This window comes from Ips typographus, linkage group LG9 (genome assembly GCF_016097725.1).
Source record: "Ips typographus isolate SLU linkage group LG9, UJ_Ityp_2.0, whole genome shotgun sequence".
Classification (NCBI taxonomy): Eukaryota; Metazoa; Arthropoda; class Insecta; order Coleoptera; family Curculionidae; genus Ips; species Ips typographus.
Window position 1 is genome coordinate 2,957,338 of NC_138430.1, and position 23,167 is coordinate 2,980,504.

Sequence of the window (23,167 nt, forward strand, 5' to 3'; positions counted from 1 at the left end):
CATCTCGAAGGCTTCCAATTTTCGCTCGCAATATACATTCAAGCTTTCACAGAATACAGAAGGACCGGGAATACATAGCATTTGAGCATACGAGTTCTTAGGTCCAGGCTCAGTTTGCGACTACAGAGCAGCTTCTTGATCCTCAATGCGAATCTTTATTTCTGAACAATAATCCACAGAACAGTTGACATTTTCCCCAAGTAGTCATAGCTCTCGATTCTTTCCAGCTGTTCGTCTTCCACATACTGATCCTTATTTGGCACTTCAGTTTGGTACCATCAAGGTCGGACATGTTTTCGGCGAGAAGTACTGTATCGTCCGCATAGCGCAAATTGTTCAGTGGAATGCCGTTAACTGGTATTTCACCTTCTCCATTTTCGAGGGCTTTGGTGAAAATGTCCTCTGAATACAGGTTGAAGAGAAGTGCCCAAAGAACACAACCTTTTCTGACTACTAGTTCGGATTGATGATTCATAATTATTTGTATATCTTTTTTGTCGATGTTTTTTCGTTTCAGAACATCTATTAGTTGTTTGTGTCTCACTTTATAGTTTTTTGTTGACATCAAGACATAGGCATGAAGGCACACAAAGCTTCCGTCGTACAACTTCCGTTGGTAAACCTAAACTGAGTATCGGCGATATTTTCTTCCAGCTTCTTATAAATTCTACGGTGGATGAATTTGAGGAAGATATTTAATGTGCTTCTTCTTGGTATTCCTGGCATTCTGCTTTTTAGAAATTGCGACAAACGTAGACCGAAGCCACTCTTCTGGTATTATTCCTGTTTCATAGATCTTATTGAACATGATTGTCACACAACCCATATATTGCTCTTCAATCAGCTTAAGGACATCTGCTGGTAGATCGTCAGGACCAGAAGCTATAAAGTTATTTCTTCTCTTCGGTCATTAAAAAGGGTTTCAATGTATTTCTCCCATATGGTCATTTGATCTTTAATATCCAACACAACATTTACATACTATAACCGCTGCATTTCCAATAACCTTAAACTTATAAAACTGAAACTGTTTTCAAACAACAAGCACACGATATAAAATCCGAATTACCGTAAGTCACTGGAGGGTGTTGTTACTTCTGTTACGGAGGTTAATATTATTTATGTAGTGCCCTAGCAAACGTAATAGTGGAATTTATGTTCTGAGATAAAGGTAAATAATATGAGTTTTTGTTGCGCCCTCGAGTATTAGGCCCTAATTTGTAAAGTGCCAGAATAAGTTATTAGTCCCCCGGGAGAGCTCTATGTGTATATATGTACGCTGGCAATGATTATCTCATTTCCTGGATGGAAGTAATAATAATACGAGGAAGGTGGAGAATTATTTCGGAAACTACGCGAAATGGGAGTTTATCTTTTGAAGTTATTTGAGAAATCTCTGAATTAAGTATGCATGGAACCAAACTTAAAATTGCAATCGATGACTGTTTTAATGATCCGATATTACTCACGTTTTTGGTCGTCCTCCCGCCGCAGAATGTGCACCAATCACGTCGGAGTGACTCCGGAACTGCTCCCGAACAAATAAGAACTTTTTGCATGCAAACGCGCTCATACCCCCGTGCGAAACCGGAAAAGTTTACTGGGAGATTAGATTGGCTGAGGTCTCCGTGACAGATTTAGGGCTCTTTTAAAACGGTTCCGGGAACTACAAATTTCAAATTTCGGACTGGAACGTCATCGCGCAGAAACTTAAATGAGATTTAGGATTGTTGGAAGTATTATTTCGAAAGATTTAAGACTTTTATGCAAAGTGTTAAGCCCGGATATATTCCTCACCTCGAGATAGTTATATGTCTGCGCGGAATTTCTTTGTTCCTTGCAGTAAGGGTGGATTTAAATTGAACCAAGGACTGGAAACTTGAATATTCCATTTAATATATTTTCATAACAGCTTTTGTTAATTGTTGAATGTATGGAAATCATATTGCTTTATAAAGGGAGTGTCTTATAAGTAGTTGTATTCAGTTTAAAAGACAAATTTGCTACGAAAGTGATGAGCAATAATTCATTGTAAGTGTGAATTTAACTAAATATCTCAGAATATATAAACTTTTTGTAGGGAATTCTTCAGGCTATTCAGTAGGCCTTGGAAAGCAGAATCAAACAACGTACTAATATACAGAGTGTCCCATTTAAAATAGCTAAGTTCCGGGCTTTTGAACAGAGTGCAGTGCTTAGAAGGTAAATGTAACTTTGACCGCAAATATCTCAGAAATTATAAAAAAAATTGTTCAAATATTCATTCATAATGTCAACAATTATCATACATTATAAAATGACAATATTATTAATCAAAATGAATGGCAATTCCTGTTTGTTAAATATCTAGTAATCTGCGTAACCTTCACTTTATTAATAACTCAGGTATTCTTTTATTTCGATAATAATAATTGTCTGTTACAATATCAATTATTTAATAAATACTATCTATTCTTTTCTAATAATACTTAACTAAAATATTTTATAACTAACTGGAAATTGTAAGTTTTTTAACTTTTATTAATTATTAATTTAAAATACAGGATCCATTTTGAGTAATAATCTAAACAAAACAAATTTTCTTTCTGTAAAAGATATACCGACTCTAAATTCGGAATGAGAAGAGTTTAAACAATTGTTTGCTCTAAATTGAGGCTTTAAAACATATTTGTATATTCTCTGTAGAGGAATTGTGAAGCAAAACCATATTGTGATAGAAATTAAAAATAATTATTTTCTTTCTTCCTCCTTTTCAGAACAGTCAATACTGCAGTGACATCAAAAATATGTTTTAAAGTTTGTCCTTACAAATTACATGATCACGTAAATTTTACTGATTTTCTTATGTCTTTGCCAGTTACATTTAGATGTATTTCGTTACAGATTACCTTAATATGCAGTTTGTTAGTACTAATTGTAGACTATCCCAAATCCTTATTTTTTAAATTGAGTTTCAGTTAGTTTTTAATGCCAATTATTGTAATTGCCACATTTTTTGATAATTGTGTTTAGTTAATTAGAAATTGTTACAGACGAAATGACTGAATTAATTTATTTTATAATTTTTAGAAAACAAAAGTTAAACATCAAGAAACATAAATGATTTCAACAGGTCTTGTAATAAATTGGATAATTGCAGTAAATTAATCAAACCCTAGTAATTTCCTTGGTAGTTTGCTTAAAAATTTCTCCATAGATAAAATCAAAATATTAAACACCGTAATTACCGTTTTAGTAGTGGACGCGAATAAAATATGGATCTACAAGAAATTAAAATCTAATCTTTTTAGAACAGTAGGAGCGTTCGGAGTTCGACACGCAAACTATACTGTCTAGAATAAGGGTGGAGGTATTTTAAATAAGCGACCGGTAATTATTCCACAGTCTCGTCCAATTCCGTAAAAATGTTTAAGGTTTTCGTCCCCGATGAAGAAGAAAAAAAACAAAAAGAAAAATTACTAGAGCCCAGGCGGCAAAAACGTAAATATTCCTGTCACATTAAAGAATGGCCACCCTTAATGCAAGACGGAAAATTAGAAATTTAAAAATATCCACCTTCAGGTAAAAATAACGGAAATACCTTCACGTATTGCCGCTTTTCTATGGAAATTTTTTTATGCCCACCAGCTGCTTTATAACGGAAAAAGTCAGACCTGAGCGTTTAGTAAGTATTGAGTTTTTAAAAAGGTCAAGCGTTGCAAAGAACTGTAGTAGTAGTAAGAATATCTAAACGAATTTGCCAAACTAGGGCGGAAAGTGGAATTTTTCAGCACGTTGCTATAAAATTGCTGAAACTAGGCCTACATTATTGCTTATATTTATTGATCATGAAATGATTAAAATGAATTTGTCGCTCTTGCATAATTCCTGAAGGCCGTTGATTTTCAGTTTCAGAGCAGAAAAGAATTCAAAAATGAAATAAAAAAGACAGTGTTATTTGAAAAACTTACGTTAATGATCATAACTTATTTTCCGGTTTTTGTATACATGAATTTCTCATTATTATTTATTAACAAGCCACATTCTGTACAGGGTGCGTTTTAGTATAGCATTGTCTTCAAATTTAATTTACACAAATAAATTTAAAACAACATTTTGCTGAATACATTTTATTAAGCTTTTTATTTGTATAGTTGGGAAAACGTAGACCATTTAACGAATTGAACTAGCTATGACGTTTAATGACAGACTTATAGTGACCTGACAGCTGTCTAAATTCATCAAACAGTCATTAAACAGTGCCGTGAAACTGCAAAACGCCGCAAATTGTTATTTCGTAACTCTGTGGAGTTAAATTTGGCAGTTGTGTCGTTAAATGACAGTTGAAGACGTCAAATTTGACAGTTATGACACTTCACAGAGTGGCTTATAGTTAGGTGACGCTTGTTATAACTATTAAAAATTATTCAGCAGGCAGATGAAGCTATCAAATGGAAAATAGTTGTTCCTTGTATTTACACCTCAATAAACCTTAAATTTAACATTTGTGAGGCGACACGTGACACTTTGATATGTTTCTTACGTCACCTGACAGCTGTCAACTGTCAAAACTCATTCAGTGCTAACAACCACTAAACTAACCACTGTAATGCGCATATTAGTTGTATTTCTTTGATAAATCGCATTGCAAGTGGTGCTTCATAGAGTTAAATTTAGCAGTTGTGATATTAACAGACACTTTGATATATTTTTACGTCACTTGACAGCTGTCAAAAATCACGCAATCTAAAGTCAAATCGACCGCTTGGAGAATTCCCCTGGTGCATTGTAATTATAGTTCTATGGAGTGAAATTTGACAGTTGAAACGTTAAGTGACGTAAGTATCGAAGTGTTCCTTTACGTCAGAACTGACAAATTTGGTTTTATGGAGCCGTAAACACAAATTACAATGTAATTCCTCATCTATTTGGCAATTTATACTCAGGTCACTGGTTAGTGGGTTTTGACAGATATGACAGCTGTCACGTGACGCAAGCAATGTTTGAAAGTGTTTCTTAATGTTAGAACTGTCAAATTTTTGCCTTTTCTTCTCGTTTTCTTAAAGTTTCTTGACATTTTCATCAAAAATAAATGTCTGAAAATTTTCCATTCTTACCTGGAAAATAAAACATTCTAAACATGTATGTTTCAATTATACTGCTATGTCACTTCATTTTACTTTGATTTTTACTATACAGGGTGGTCCAGTTTTAAATGTCAATAATTCACCAATCCATAGCCAATTAAAAAATAAGTTGACATTCATTATGTAATTTTCCTGAAAAGTGCTTCTTAAGGAAAATACAGTCCTTCAAATTTCTGTTTAAAATATCGTTTTTTTTTGTCATAACTGTCGGACCGTTGGAGCAATATTGATCAAATTTGGAACAAGCACTTTATTACACGTTATTACGGTCAAAGACCCAAAACTAACCTAACCCAACTTAAAAATTGTCTTGAAACGGAAAATTCACTTAAGAAGTTTAAAAAATATTATTGTAGCCAGTTTTCATAGTTTCCAGACAAACTAAAAGACTTTAGTTTTGAAAATTGAATTAGAAAAGATAAAAATTTCAGAAGCTTAAAAATTGTGTTTGTAACCAGTTTTCATGCAAATCGAGAGACTTTAATACTGAAAATTGACTTGCAGACATAAAAACTACTTTTTCAAGAATTTGTTACAACAAATTCATACATTTAAACCTTAAAAATTGACTTGAACCCCAAAATGTGACTGAACTAATAAAAAGTGACATCAGAAGCTTAAAATTTGCATTTGAATTAAGTTTTCATAATTTGAAGACAAATTTCAATATTTTAGTCTTGAAAATAATCTTAGATGCAGGACATTGACATTAGATTCATGAAAATTGTCTTGAAAACGAACTTTTCGTGCTTTTTACTTTGCTTTTTATTTTCTCCGAATTCTGGACTATTTTTAGTGCTTCAAAACTGCTTTCAGCTTGGAAAATCGAGTTTCAAGACTATCTTCACCAAGTTATTGACATAGCAAACTTAAAAAACAATTTTTACATTCTTCATAGACTTAAAATGGCATTCCAAGCTTTGTCACTATTATATCGATTCTAGACACCTCATTGCTAAAAATTCGGGTATTTCTTAATAAACTAGACTGTTTTTAGTGTTTTAAGGCTGTTTTCAGTGCCTCAAATCGAGTTTCAAGACTATATTTACAAAGTTTTTGACTTATCAGGCTTAAAAGCCAGTTTGTCCACTGACCATAATCTTGAAAATGTTATTTCAAGCTTCTTCACTATTAAATTGACTTCTACACTCATAGGTGCAATAAATTGTAGCACCTCTAATAAATTCAGATTGTTTTTAGTGCTTTTTAAGACTGAAAAATCGAGTTTAAGACTATTTCCAAAAGTCAAGTTTCTTCAGTAATAAAAGTAAAGAAATGTTGGTACCATATGCTACAATAATAGTCTTGAGAACTAATTTTTAGAAATAAAATAGTCCGAAAATTTAATTTACTTCTTGACTTGTTGAAAGTTGAAGAAAATTGAGTTGTACACCAATTAAAGTCTTGAAAATATACTTTTGGACTCTCTTTAGTCCTAGTAAGGTCCGTTCTAGCATTAAAAGTCAACTTTTATACTATTTTTAGTAGTAAAAAATGAGTTTCATGCACAATACAATCTTGGTCTTGATTTCCGGACTTTTTTTAGTTCTTGAATGCCAGTTTCAGACACTCAACCAGGATGGCAGTCTGAGAAAGCGAATCATAAGACCATTCCTAGTAGTAAAAAAATTTTTAGACTATTCAGTACAAATTTTGACTTTCACAAGTCTTGAATGTTGAGTTTTAAACTATAAAACAATTTTTTAAATGGAAATTTGGAGGACTGTATCTTCCTTAGGAAACGTTTTTCAGAAAAATGACCTAATGCAAGTTAACTTATTTTTTGATTAGCTATCAAATGGTGAATTATTGACACTTAAAACTGGACCGCCCTGTATATCGGTGATGTCTTACGGGTGGACTGAACTTGTGAGTAATAACTAACTGATATGTAATGGGTGTTATTATCAATTCAACTGCTAGTGAATAATAAGCATATCATTAAACAGTGATAGAAAAATAAATTATTCCTTGTTTGGATTAATAAAATTTCGAGTAATTAATTATAGAGTGTATAAAAATTCATCTCACTCGTAACGAAAGCGGCAATGTTTCGCGTCGGCTTTCGGGGATTATATTAAAAAATGTGAATGGTTAAGGGGCTCCTTAATGGTAATTTCTAGAATTTATGGTAATTGAGTTCTTTTGGCCTCTCGCTTCGTTGTTTTATATTCATATAACATTTTTAAGCGGGGCAAACTGGTACAGAACGGATCTCCCCCGAAGATTATCTAGCGTAGTTTCCATTTTCTAATTAGAAAAATGAAATGAAAAAAGTTTCTCCTCAAGATATGCGGTTCGTAATTTTTCAGCGCGCTTTGCCTTTTTTTTTGTTGTTTTCAGCCAGAGAGAGTGCGTGATTCATTATACAAGTTTTTTCGCACTGTCCCAGTTTGTCAGGCCAATGGAAAGGCACGTTTGGTCTCATTAAAATGTAAAGGTTGATGTTTTTACAGTGTTTAATTCACTTCCCACAATTCTCAAATTACCGGCTTTATTGAGCATAAACATGAACAGTGTCTGCTTTATCTTTCGCAAAGCTATAAAATGGGAAATCGGCGCTAATTAAGGTCCGTCTTGCTAAAGAACTGCCCCATTTAGTATTGCGGTTTTTGGCGTCAAAAATAACCTCATTTTAATTTTACATTCCTCCCTAATTTCGGAGGTTTTGTTGTTGTTTGTTCTGGAGTTTGACCGAAATTTCGTTATCGATTTCGAGTTAATTAAAATTACCCTCCCAGCTGTTGCTGGGGCATTAGGGTAATTTATTTTTGCGAATGGAAAAAAACATCGTTAGTTTCGGAGAAAATCTCGGTGCTTAACGGGATGCGGTTGTTTCTGTCATTAGGTCTGAATTACCTCTTCTATAACCTACAACAGTGGCTTTACGCTTCTGCCTAATTCATTATTAAATAGTAGGAAATGTGATCTTACCCTTAATACCAGAAAAAGCCGTCAATTTACTAACCTGCTGTTAATTATTTTTGCGCTTCCAAACTATCGGCATAACTCACAAGTAATCTGGGCGTCAGCACTGGTTGCCCTTCGATATTAAATTAATGGAGTCGATCTTTATTGCTCGTTTGGGCCCTTTTCTCAGCGTCCGGTCACGTGGAACGTATTAGGGTCTCACCGTCACTCCATCTTGTAACATGTTGCCATTATGTCCGCTTCGTTCCATGAACTATGCCACTTTTTAGGCTCCGTGTGTCGGAAGTTCTATTATAAATTTGTCCCCAAACGAGTGCGAAATGCTATAAACTGCCTTACAGGGTGGTTGAAATACGACCGTTTATTTTTAGTTTTCGGTGTACGAAAAGTTGCTAATGTAGTAAACCATTTTTAGAGGGAAATATCTTGAGTCGATCTATTTTCAGTTCCTAGTCATGCCCATCAATCTTCAAGTATACCGCGTAACTCTGTCAACAAATTTTACCAGAATATACAGTGTGTCCCAAATTGGTTCTACATGTATTGGGATTGAATAACCGTAGAATTGTCAAAAAAAATTACCAAGTGTATTACGTACTTGGTACTTTAAGTTTTTTAAATAATTTTCTTGAATAGCATAAAGAAATGCCTCCAGAAGGTGCCATTAATTTTCCAAAAAAATTTATAATAAAGTGTCAAAAAAATCAAATAAAAATTTGACCTTTTCGGTTTTACGTCTTCGGATGTAATGAAAATTGTTTGAATTTTTGTTTACCAAATTATTTAGCATTAAAATGCGCAACTTTGCCTCCATTTAACTAAAGCTCTATCAATTATAGTTTCTGAGATAGCAATGCTAATGCATCGAATTTGTAACACCCTGTATATTGGTGTCATTAATGTAAATGTTTTTTGCTGTGCATTAGAAATTAGAACCCTCCTGGAGCAAAATAAAAAATTGCCAAAATTGCACTTTTAGCAAAAACGGCATTTTTTCATTTTTGGAATAATTATAACTTTTTTATTTAAACTCTTATAGTTTTCACTAAAACGCCATTAGAAAGAGGATAAAAATACTACAAAATGAGCCAAAACTGGCCTCTCTAGCTCTTCATGTTTCCGAGATATTGAATTTCAAAAAGTGGTAAAAAATGACCCCTAATACCCCCCCCCCATTCTTTCAATTTTTGTGAAAAATGAAAATTTTTAATGTGCTTTTTTTGTACTTATTTCACTTAATTTAAGGTCCTTTGGTATAAATATGTTTTTTGCTGTGCATTAGAACCCTCCTGGAGCAAAATAAAAAATTGCCAAAATTGCACTTTTAGCAAAAACGTAATTTTTTCAGTTTTGGAATACTTGTAACTTTTTTATTTAAACTCTTATAGTTTTCACTAAAACGCCATTAGAAAGAGGATAAAAAATACTACAAAATGAGCCAAAACTGGCCTCTCTAGCTCTTCATGTTACCGAGATATTGAATTTCAAAAAGTGGTAAAAAAAGATCCCTAATACTTCAATTTTTGTGAAAAAAATTTAATTAAATTATTAATATATATACAGGGTGTCCGGAAAATACGTGTACAACGTTTGACGACAGACTCCTGACGTCAAAATATGTCGATCTAAGCCGACTTAGTTATATCCAAAATTGTCTCGTTTAGCCGGTAGAGGGCGTCAAAAATTTGTAAAAGTATTGGTTTTTTACTAAATTACGTGAAAACCTGCTAATGGATTTTAATGAATTTTAGTATGTAGACTAATACTATAAAATGACGTTTTCTAGTAGTATAGTCACCGGCTGTAAATAAGTGGAAGTGTTATAATACGTCAACATTTCTCCTCATTTTTTATATGAACGGCGTTATGACAACCCAGATATTTTTGTCGAGTGACCGGAAGTATTTTGAAGCTATTTTACCTCTTTAATATTTCCCGGTGGATGAGCTGTTTCGCCAGAAAAAAAAAATTTACAATTACCTGCATACATCAAAGTAGGTATAATAAAGTTGAAATTATTTATTGTAAGAAACTAAGTAAACCAAAAACATTACTTAAGCAAATGTGTAAAATGACCGCCATCTTGCTGAATACACTTATCAATACTCTTTAAGAAATGAAATTGTACCCAATATTTTTACAAATTTTTGACGCCCTCTACCGGCTAAACGAGACAATTTTGGATACAACTAAGTCGGCTTAGATCGACATATTTTGACGTCAGGAGTCTGTCGTCAAACGTTGTACACGTATTTTCCGGACACCCTGTATATATATATATATATATTAATATTAAATTTTAAAATTAAATTACTACATTCATACAAAATTTCGAGTAACTCAGCTAGTTGTCAGACAGCAATCTATTATTGGTTCTAAATTACCTTAGCAAATTACGTAAATAAGACCAGAACCGACACCTCAATAATTTAGATCGTTGATATTCTAAATTCTGGCATTAAATCGAAATCGACAATGATTCTTGATTTATCCGAACAATAGAATCATAGTCAAGGCGAATAATTGGCACCTTTATGCACAATGAAAGGCAACATCTCCGAAGTAGTCCATGCATGACACGGAATAGAAACAACGCCAACTTCCTATGGCAGTCCAATTCGAAATGAGCAATTTAACTTGACGATAGGTTTCCGTAATAGTATTGCATATTGAAAACAATTGCAGCTCGCAAACATATTAGCATTCGAGGACCGAACGAAATTGAGAGCATTTAAATTCGAAATTGCTCTTTCGAAAGCACTAAAAATCGAATACCGTCGTTGGAAATTGTTCTGACGATACGATTTTGTTATTATGGTCTTGAGTTTTTAATGAGATTGGATTTGTATCTTGATAGTTTGTGGTTCATTACGAATAACTTTTACACTAACGAGGGACGGGAGTTTTCTAATAATGGCTTATTTTACAATTCCACTGAATTACCTTTTCCGCTTTAAACATTCAGGCCAGTCATGTCTTTTTCTAGCAGTATTCGTTAGGAGAATTAAAATTCGAGTAGTTTGGATTAGCATAACAACTACTTGGGAAAATATATGTCCACCAGCTAACACACAAAACAATCTCCATTCCCGGGGAGTTCAAAGAAGAAATATGATTTCCGTTGCGGTCGGAGAGACCCTAGTTAAGCATTCAGGAGTCGCGTTCGACTCGCAATTTACATGCTGTGTATGCGGAGCAAAATGCATTCCTTACAAGCATCGTTGCGACTCCATTATTAGCATAATTAAGTTGGCCACAGCGGTTCCTTTATGCGGAACACTAATTTCTTTGCCTGCCGAGTAATTATTTTTGAGTTATTCTAGTTTGAATTAAAATTTATTTTAATATCTCACTTTGCATGCATACATTGTGTCGATCAATAAATATTTTAAAATATTTTCTGTCATAAGCGACGACATTTATAAGAAATGTTTGCTCAGTGTTGTGTAGTTGCTAGTGTAAATGTAATTACAACTTTGGAATCACCCTCTATAAGTTATATGTCATGTAAGTGTGGTAAAGTTCTTAAAAATGTAACATACTTGCACTATGTTCCCTACTTACAATACTTTCTCCTCCAGTCTCCCCCAGTACTAAACTATTGTAAAGATAATCGTTCTAGCATATTGACTTATCTCAAAAATGTGACATCATCATAATAATTTTTTTTTTACTTTTTTCAAAAATTCTGATCAAATCATGCTTCATTGTGATTCTATAAAACAGCACTTAAACCACCAACTTACTCAATATCTCTGATACTTTATTTACAACATATTTTCCATTAAATCGCTAAAATTGGATCGAGTTTACGATCAGTTTCGTTGCATCTATGGAAGCTATCCCCTAACTAGATTTATTAGGAAGTGGATATACGGGCCGTTATTATTTTTATTCTTGTCGTATTGTCGGATTTTTATTACGTTCGAAAACCATATAAGAGGTGTTTAATAGTGACTTATAAAGTTAGAACAGTTAAACATTTTAATGATTACAAACATGTTAAAATTATAACACAATTACGTTTTTAACATTGAGAATTGCTAGAGTTTGACACTTTTGATTTAATGACTTAATTTAGTCAAACCAGTAATTAGTCTGTCAGGAATTTTATTGTTAGTATAATCTATTTTTTTATTTTTAGTAAGGGCCAGTAGTTTCACTTCAGAATAATTTTATTCCAAAGATATCTTCTATACAAATAAAACACACATAATTAATAGAGTACATTTATAAATTGCAAAATTAGTATGAAAAAAACCAAAGTAAAATCGGATGACGTAAAATTGTTTTGAATGTGTCAAAATACAGAGTTTCCCACGACGAAAGACATGGATCCAGGTAAAAAAAAACACTTATACCGGAAGTAGATACCAATTTGCTTATTTTAAATGGAAAGTTCTGTATATTATTATATTTTTGAATACTTCAAGATATCTCTAGAGGCTTCTGGCAACCTTCAAAATATTCTTAGAAAGCTTATAATACTTGTAAAGGTTTCTGGTATTTTTTGAGAGGTTTCCAGTAGTATTTAGAGGTTTTTGACACTTTCAAGATGTCTCTAGAGGCTTCTGGCAAATTTATAAAATTATTAGAAGGTTAAGGACACTTTTGTAAAGGCTTCTGGTTTTGAGAGGTTTTAAGTAGTATTTAGAGATGTCTGACATTTTCAAAATGTCTCTAGAAGCCTATGGCAACTTTGAAAATATTCTTAAAAAGCTTAGGACACTTATAAAGGTTTCCAGTAGTATTTAGAAGGTTTTGACAGGTCCAAGATGTCTCTAGAGGCTACTGGCAATCTTTAAAATGTCCTTAGAAAGGACACTTTTGTAAAGGCTTTTTTGATAGGTTTCCAGTAGTATTTATAACTTTTTGACACTTTCTAGATGTCCCTAGAGGCTTCTGGCAAATTTAAAAAAAGTCTTAAAAAGCTTAGGACACTTGTAAAGGCTTCTGTTTTTTTTCAGAGATTTCCAGTAGTATTTTGAAGTTTTTGATACTTTCAAGATATCTCTAGAGGCTTCTGGCAAATTAATAAAATTATTAGAAGGTTAAGGACACTTTTGTAAAGGTTTCTGGTAATTTTTGAGAGGTTTTTAGTATTCAGAGATTTCTGACACTTCTAAAATGTCTCTAGAAGCTAATGGCAACTTTGAAAATATTCTTAAAAAGCTTAGGACACTTATAAAGGTTTCCAGTAGTATTTAGAAGGTTTTGACAGGTCCAAGATGTCTCTAGAGGCTACTGGCAATCTTTAAAATGTCCTTAGAAAGGACACTTTTGTAAAGGCTTTTTTGATAGGTTTCCAGTAGTATTTATAACTTTTTGACACTTTCTAGATGTCCCTAGAGGCTTCTGGCAAATTTAAAAAAAGTCTTAAAAAGCTTAGGACACTTGTAAAGGCTTCTGTTTTTTTTCAGAGATTTCCAGTAGTATTTTGAAGTTTTTGATACTTTCAAGATATCTCTAGAGGCTTCTGGCAAATTAATAAAATTATTAGAAGGTTAAGGACACTTTTGTAAAGGTTTCTGGTAATTTTTGAGAGGTTTTTAGTATTCAGAGATTTCTGACACTTCTAAAATGTCTCTAGAAGCTAATGGCAACTTTGAAAATATTCTTAAAAAGCTTAGGACACTTATAAAGGTTTCCAGTAGTATTTAGAAGGTTTTGACAGGTCCAAGATGTCTCTAGAGGCTACTGGCAATCTTTAAAATGTCCTTAGAAAGGACACTTTTGTAAAGGCTTTTTTGATAGGTTTCCAGTAGTATTTATAACTTTTTGACACTTTCTAGATGTCCCTAGAGGCTTCTGGCAAATTTAAAAAAAGTCTTAAAAAGCTTAGGACACTTGTAAAGGCTTCTGTTTTTTTTTTCAGAGGTTTCCAGTAGTATTTTGTAAGTTTTTGATACTTTCAAGATATCTCTAGAGGCTTCTGGCAAATTTATAAAATTATTAGAAGGTTAAGGACACTTTTGTAAAATATCTCTAGAAGCTTATGGCAACTTTGAAAATATTCTTAAAAGGCTTAGGACACTTGTAAAGGTTTCTGGTATATTTTGAGAGGTTTCCAATAGTATTTGGAAGTTTTTGACACTTCCAAGATGTCTCTAGGGGCTTCTGGCAATCTTTAAAATGTCCTTAGGAAAGACACTTTTGTAAAGGCTTTTTTGATAGGTTTCCAGTAGAATTTAGAAGTTTCTGTCACTTCTAAGATATCCCTAGAGACTTCTGGCAAATTTTAAAAATTTCTTAGAAGGGGTCCTCTTTTCTACCGATTTCCAATATTTTTCATGTATATTAACTTATATCGATCTGCAACGGTTTTCGTGGTGTTGACGTTTGGAAAGTGACATTTTCAGATTTTAGGCTTGCATGTTCTTATCTTAACTTTATTAAAATCATTCTTGGTATGCGAAACAGAAGCCTAAAAGATACCTGCCTATACGAGAAAGTCTAAAATGTCAATTTTAGTGGTTTTTGTTTTGAACCCTTACCGATCTGAGGCATATCAACCCCCACGAGTTACCAACGCTGTACCATATAAATTGGTGATAACGAAATTTACCCCTTTCAAAAAGCAGAAGCTTCAGCATTAAGCTGCGCGATATGCGCCGGCAATAAGGGCTCGTAAAACTTCATTGTGTTCGGAAAATAAGCATTACTAATTCATGGAGCCGCAGAGGGAACAAGATGATGCCGGTATAAACCGGCTTTATTACGGATTCTTTTCATAATATCGCAGATACAGAACCCGCGAGCTTTCATTATAACCGAATATGATAGAGGACGATAAATTTTCCGCAATACTTTCTTTATCAAAAAAAATCCATATTAAAGGTCATTAAATCCAAGCAAATAATATTTAAATATACCAAAGTGTATGAGGGCATGTATGAAGCGGTCATTAATAACAGGGAGGGTGATACCCCCCTCTCCAAAACAATGGATAAATACAAAACAGGAAAATTCAAATTATACAAGCGGAGATTCATCCTGAAAAAAACAGATATGCTATTAAAACAGCCGAAAAACATTATTCCCCGGGGGCAAAGAGCGTTTTCAATTTGGCGTGTTGCTTTTACCGTGAAACAAAAAACGAAATTAAGCAAACAATAAAACCGAGGAAAATACTCCGGTCCTAAATCGGGGGGTCTCCGAAAAAGTGGTCGCCTTTTTGCTGCCATGTAAATTGTCACACTCGACGAAATAAAAAGCGAAGAGAGTTTTTTTGGGTAAAAGATCTTCTGCAGGGACAGGCCAGAAAACCGAAACAACACAAAAAAAGATAAATTATATAAAATGTGAAAACGATTAACAACAACAACACTTTATTTAAAATGACAGGGTGCATCAAACTGCATTTTTTAAAAACTGCTTTAACTCTATTTCGACTGAAGGTAGCTCCGTTATTTGAGCTGCTACAAAAAAGTGTAAAAAAATGTTTGAGAATGTTCATGGCTTACTTTATAATTATTATTATTATTATTTGTGAAATTGACAGTTTAAGCTAATCATTTTTGATATATAACCTAACTTTTTACAAATGGTAAGCATAGTAGAAAGTAGTAATATTTCGAAAAAGGTTGATTAACTTTCATTTATGTTAAAAAGATTATAAACAAACATTTTACCTGCTATTTAATTTACATTTAACTAGCAGAAATGTTGTTTTGGTTATCGTGATATTGAAGCAAAATGATATAAAGAGGAGTAAAATATTTGAGAAGCAGACTAATATGACGACATAAAGTTCTGCCTAGGTATTATCTAAACTAAATTTTCGCCATTTTCATGGTTAACATCAATTCTACTGAAGCAGATGTTGTGTAAAATGCAAGAAAGATATACAGTATTTGGTTTGTGTCAATAGAGTTTACTGAGCCATGTTTATGAAGGTCAATTCCATGAGACAAGCGGTATACAGGGTGGTCCAGTTTTAAATGTCAATAATTCACCTATCCATAGCCCATTAAGAAATAAGTTGACATGCATTATGTAATTTTCCTGAAAAATGATTCCTAAGGAAAATACAGTCCTTCAAATTTCTGTTTAAAAATCGGTTTTTTGTCATAACTGTCAAACCGTTGGAAAAATTTTGATCAAATTTGGAACACGCATTATGAAATTAATACTCATTATGAATGACGTTTGCCAAAATTCTCTAGTAGCCTAGATACAGGAAGATGGTTTTAATGTTTTTGCCTTATCTTCTACGTCCCCAGATATTTTTCAAAAATTACGTGTTTTTTTTAATTTCATTGTTTACGATGAAAAAGAAATTATCTCTTATAAAATTCTGATTTGAAACTTCCTGTACGAGAAGTTCAAAGATCCAAAACTAACTCAACCCAACTTAAAAATTGTCTTGGAAACAGAAAATTCACGACTTTAATATTGAAAAATGATTTGAACTTGTAGACATAAAAAACTACTTTTTCTAGAATTTTTTACTACAAATTCATACATTTAAACCTTAAAAATTGACTTCAACACCAAAAAGTGACTATGAACTAATGAAAAGTAACATCAGAAGCTTAAAATTTGCATTTGAAGTAAGTTTTCATAATTTTAAGACAAATTTCAATATTTTAGTTTTGAGAATAGTCTTAGATAGAGGACATTGACATTAGATTCATGAAAATTGTCTTGAAAACTAACTTTTCTTGCTTTTAATTTTGCTTTTAATTTTCTCAGAATTCTGGACTATTTTTAGTGTTTCAAAACTGCTTTCAGCTAAGTTATTGACACAGCAAACTTAAAAACAATTTTCACATTCTTCATAGACTTAAAATGGCATTCCAAGCTTTGTCACTATTCAATCGACTTCTAGACACCTCAGTGCTAAAAATTCGAGTATTTCTTAAAAATTTAGATTGTTTTTAGTGCTTTAAGGCGGTTTTCAGTACCTCAAATCGAGTTTCAAGACTATCTTTACAAAGTTTTTGACTTATCAGGTCTAAAAGCCAATTTGTACACTGTCCACAGTCTTGAAAATGTTATTTTAAGCTTATTCAGTATTAAATTGACTTCTACACTCATTATAGGTGCAATAAATTGTAACATCTTTAAGAAATTCAGACTGTTTTTAGTGCTTTTAAAGACTGAAAATCGAGTTTAAGACTATTTAGAAAAGTCAAGTTTCTTCAGTAATCAAAGTAAAAAATTTTGGTATCAAATAGTTCGAAAATTTAATTTACTTGTAGACTTGTTCCAGTCCAGAAAATTGAGTTGTACATCAATTGAAGTCCTGAAAATAGGCTTTTGGACTCTCTTTAGTCCTAGTAAAGTCAGTTCTAGCTTTAAAAGTTAACTTTTAGATTATCTTTAGAAGTAAAAAATCAGTTTCATGCACAATACAATCTTTGTCTTGATTTCCGGACTGTTTGTAGTTCTTGAAATCCAGTTTCAGACACTCGACCAGGATGGCAGTTTGAGAAAACAAATTATAAGACGATTCCTAGTAGTAAATAGCAAGTTTTTAGACTATTCGGTACAAATTTGGACTCTCACAAGTCTTGAATGTTCAGTTTTACACTATAAAACGATTTTTTAAATTGAAATTTGAAGGACTGTAAGTTCCTTAGGAAACGTTTTTCAGAAAAATGACATAATGCAAGTCAACTTATTTTTTGATTGGCTATTGAATGGTGAATTATTGACACTTAAAACTGGACCACCCTGTATAATGTTGATAAAGTTTTCTCTCTGAATATTCATAAAAAAATATTTTCATTGATTAACATTAACTTTCATATTTTTTTACATTTGTCAAAAATGTACTTTATTGCCAAAAAGTGATACACACTAAATAGTTTACCATTTAGAAGACACCAATTTTGGTAATTGCTATTTTGCCAACCTCTTCTTAAGTAAGGATAAACCATTAAATCCTCGAACTGCAAACTCACAGAATTCTACTACAATGAGTTCTTATTTTCAGAAGCGTTTCCAGATTGACCTAAAAAAAATGTAATTCAACAAAAATGCCCTAAACAATAAAACGAAACCTTTTTCAATCTCGAATGAAAATGTAAAATCATGCGAAACTCTCCCGATACGGAGTCATCGGCTCATTTATATCGTTAAACAACGGGCCTGAAGGAATGAATACGCCATAAAAGCGACTATTTATCTTCGGTTTTACTAAAACTGAAAGATTTTAAAGTTTTATTCGAGACCGTTAGTTTGTTTTTATCGTCGGTCGAAATTGAATAGGTTCGTATAGAGAATATAGACCGGTTTTAAGGTTGCACGGGCCATTTTGAGCAAATGGGTGCTCAAACAAGCAAATTACGAATATGTGTTAGTTTGTCAAAGTAACGCTAAGGGATCCTAGTTTGACCAATACACAATTCGATTTGCATAATTTCAGCTTTAATTAGTCCTTTGTGCGTTTGTTCCATGACAGTTTTGTTAATTCGACATCCCATGATACGGACAATTAATTAATAACACAACAAGAACAAAAAATGAGATAACACTAAAACATTGAGGGGAGAGTTGGACAAAACTACACTATTTTGGACAACAAAAAAAAATGTAAAATTGATCTTCCACTTAATGTTTTATTTATTTTTATCCAAAGGCGGATTAGGCGTTTATAAATTTGTAGCCGAGACCAACTGTGCGGTAAACTTTCCGATTTTTTTTCGGGGGAAGCACATACATCAAATGGGCTGTACGCTGGTAGAATTTGCGCTATGTTAAAAGCCAGCCGAGGAATTTCCTGAATAATTCTCCATATGCACATTCCGTCGGTGTCGCGAGCTTGGGAATCCTGCAAACACTCCCGTCGTTTCAGGATTCAAACAAGGATTCAAGCGGAGGCTATGCAATAACAATTCGGGATAAAACGCGTAAGCCCAAAGAGAATCGGCTTAAAGAGAGCCGTTTTCTTCTTTTTACTCTAGCTCGAGATTGAGGAGTGCTTAAGTAGTTTCAGAGTGGGTGGACCTTATAGTCGATAAAGACATCCTTTGAATTTTATGTCAAGTGTAAGTTAACACAGTTTTAGGAAAAAAGTAAAGCTAAAATTGTGGAAGGTTTTAATTCTTTACTTTTTCGATTTATTCACATCAAGATGACATTTTTCTTTACTCAATTATTCCTCTTTTCACTAATTAAACGATAATCTGACAGTTATCACATGACTGTGCTAATCCTACATAATGGAGTGTCACGTGACAATTGTTAAATTTAAGTCCGGAATAACCGAACACTACTAATGTCAAATACATGATACGGATTGAAAAAACTGGCCGCATTCTTTTTCAAGCTCCATGGAGCGAGCAGCGCGTTTTTGACGTCACGATGACGTAATTTAGCAAAAGCATAATTTAACCAACTGTCAAATTACGTCATTGTGACGTCAATAACGCTCCATTGAGCTTGAAAACGAATGCGGCCACTGAAAAAAATTGAAACTGTCACTTTTGACATTAACTTTGATTAGATTAGTTCTAGAAAGTGTTTTTGGTAAGGTCTCGAAGTGTTTACGCTTCATTTTGGTGTTTTTTAGCCAAAAATCTGGTGAAAATCTAGCAACTTATTCCAGTTTTTCGCCCAGAAAATGCAGTTTCCGGAGAAATTGTTAATTGCTAGTGTCTCAAATATTGACAGGCAGTATTTAAGATGGTTTCCACCAGCAAATTCGGCTGTGAAGACAACAATGCTCGTGAGAAATAGCGTTTTTGGCTTAGAGACCTGTAAATTGCAAATCCAGACAGTTAACAGTCACTTAGACTATGCAAAGCCTTAAATATGTTGTTTTTACAGCTACTATAAACATTTCGCTTAAATTAAGTGTAGTTTAGACTGTGATAATACAGGCAGAAACAGTTACATTGAAATGTAAAGTAAATCGAGCTTTTACTCGCTTAGGATTTTATTAGTACTGTGACTTATTGCATTGTACCTGGCACATTCAAAACTCCACTTAGACTATGCAAAACCCTAAATAGATTGATTTTATGGTTTAGTGTGGTTTAGACTGTGACAATACCGACAGAAACAGTCACATTGAAATTTAAAGTAAACTGAGTTTTTACTTGTTTAGGATTGTATTATGACTGTGACCTATTATATTGTACCTGACACATTCAAAACTCCACTTAGACTATGCAAAACCGTAAATATGTTGATTAAGTGTGGTTTAGACTGTGACAATACAGGCAGAATCAGTAACATTGAAATATAAAGTAAATCGACCTTTTACTCGTTTAGGATTTTATTATGACTGTGACCTATTGTGTACCTAGCACATTCAAAACTCCACTTAGACTATGCAAAACCCTAAATATGTTGATTTTATGGTTAAGTGTAATTTACACTGTGACAATACAGACAGAAACAGTCACATTGAAATGTAAAGTAAATGCATGCATTTTCAGAGGGATTTAAGTTGAAATTTGTTTGTTTTAAGCGAGAAAAGTTCCTAAAATTTGATATTTTGTTTTTATTTACCGAAAGCACATTTTCATTGTCACTTTTTATTAGCTATACAATGACGGTTTCATATTTGCCGCCCGACGTTTCGTCTTTCGGCAGTCATCATCAATATTCTTTATTCTTATGGGCAAACTGTAACATTTTTAGACTTCTAAATAGTTCGTTTAATTTTGATTTCTGTGATGTATACCAATTTATGATTTGCTTGCACTCAAGGCAAGCTTTTTATGACTAATTTTAAATGTCAGTTGTCATGTTGGCATCTTTTAAACAAGTAATCAGTCACGTGATGGTCAACTTTCAAAAATCGTACTGTATTTTCAATAACATGCTATATCATACATTTTTAAAACATATAGAAAAAGAGTTTCAATTTCAAATGTATGTAAATATGAACGTAACGTGAACAGCGGAAATTCATAAGCATTTAACACATTCTAAGCCCGCAATTTTCTTGGATTTGGCAGGATCTTGGAAGTTATTGCTGGAGAATATTTTTGCCTATTCGTGTGGAATTGTTGATTCGGAATAAAATGGATTTCCTGTTGTGCATTTCCAAGTGCGCGAGATTGCAGTTTTGTGCAGGGTCCATAAATTTTATTGTCAAATTTATCTGTAGGTCCTGAATAAAACGAAAAACGGAAAAAGGAGGTCACACTATATGGAAGGACCATTCCGACAAATAAATCGTCTTGTTTTGTTTTACTTTTTGCTTTTACTTTTGATCTTCTCGTCATTTATGCATTACGTTCATAAATTAGTCTCTTCTCTGCTCAACAAAAATTAGGTGAATTTTACTAAACGCTCGAGACAACATGAAGGTTGTAAATATTTTACTTTAATATTCAGAGAACATCGTAAAATCTTTTTTCCAATCTATCTTCCTTGAAAAAAAGTAGGCCGAAACTCTAAAAAAGACCCTCGACGAAACTTGCCAGGTCGTTCAGCTCTCTGGTAATTTAATTCAACCCCCAGTTTACGTTAAGTAGCTTTCTGGACGGTCAACGGGTTCTGATAGGAAAAAGTTGTTTGTGTTATATTTTTTGCTGTTAACTGTCAAATAAATTTAATAAGAAATAACGTCAAAAATAATCTTAATGATAATGAATTACTTGGACTTTTATTTATAATAAAATGACAGTGAACGATAAGTGTTTGATTAGATCGAAGAATGACAAAATCACGAATTACTTAAAATATGTTGAAAACTAAACATACAGGGTGGAGCAAACCCATACTTTTTTATTTTAGTAGCGATTTACAGATCTCATTAAGTACTTGATCAACAACCTATAACACAGCCTCTACAGGGTGATTCCAAAGTTGGGGCTTTCCTTTCACCTGCAAAAAGGGCTTCAAAAAATTATGTTTGACGCTTTTTTGAAATATCACCAAGAACGAAGATACGGGGTGTCAAAGTTTTACTTAGAGAGCGCTAAGTTTTTCTTCAATATCTCAGAAACTCCTAATTTATAAAATTAAGTTTATTATGTACAGAGTGTTTCAAAATCGAAGATTTTACGGGGATTTCCAAAAGTAGCAAGGTTAGAGCAGCTCGATTTCTGTAAAAGGAACGATGGAGCAGTCGTACTTTCCACAGCTGCTTTCGTGTCTGAGGGTAATTTTGACACTAAGGATTAAATTGAAAAACAACGTAAAAATTCCCATTTTACTGTTCTGAGTGTAGTTTGACAACCCACAGAAGTCTAGAAACTTCCTGATTGTAGTTTGACAACTCACGAACGTGTAGAAATCTTCTGATTCTAATTTGACAACTCACGGAAGTCTAAAAATCTTTTGACTGTGAATTGACAACTGACGAACGTCTAGAAACCATCTGGCTGTAGTTTGACTCCTCACGAATACCGAGAAACCTTCCGATTGTAGTTTGACAACTCAGGAACGGTTAGAAATCTTCTGATTTGACACTACTTTTTAATATTTTTCCAAATTGTTTGTTTTTTGTGCTTTGGCACAGTATTTAGGGAATCTAAATATCTCTCTGAGGAGGCCCTTTAGGGCCAAAGTATCCTAATGGAAATTTCCTACAACTTTCTCGTAGTAGGTACACTTTTTCGATATTTTTCCAAATAACCGCGTAACACCTAGTTAAACTTGTTTCAGAACGGAATTTTGCAGAGAAGTGTTGTTAGAATGTGACAGAAGAAGCTGATACTGGCGGATTCCTGTCACATTCTCCAGATTTTCCTTTTAATAACTGTTTTCCCTCATTTCAAGAAAACGCACCCAGCTAGGAATCTTCAAATCGTTCGAAAGCTGTGTAATAAAACGATCAGCGTGATTTAATCGAAAAAGTAATTGCGAGGTGTGCAAAAAGAACCATCTAATTTAAAAAGTAATAAAATTAAAACCCGGCAATAATTATTTCGAATCGAAAAGGCTTTAGGACCCCCCGAAAAACAAAACAAATTACCAGGATCGGAAAGATTAACGATCAACGGTTGAAAATCTAACGAGCGTGTTCGGTAGACAAAAAGTCCGTTTTACCCGTGACGACATCGATGACCCTTTCAGTGACCCAAACCCATTATGCCAAGGACCCAAGTAAGCCCTTTGTATATTTTAAATCCTACTTGAGTTACACTGGTTAATTGATCGATATTCACAATATGGCACCACATTGGTATAACTAACTTTTCATG

The 23,167-nt window shown here is 33.2% G+C and overlaps 1 protein-coding gene across 1 annotated transcript in view; it reads left to right on the plus strand.

Moving 5' to 3' along the window:
• mib1 (E3 ubiquitin-protein ligase mind bomb 1) overlaps positions 1–23,167 on the plus strand; it is a 350,938-nt gene that overhangs the window by 261,086 nt on the left and 66,685 nt on the right. The window lies entirely within an intron of this gene.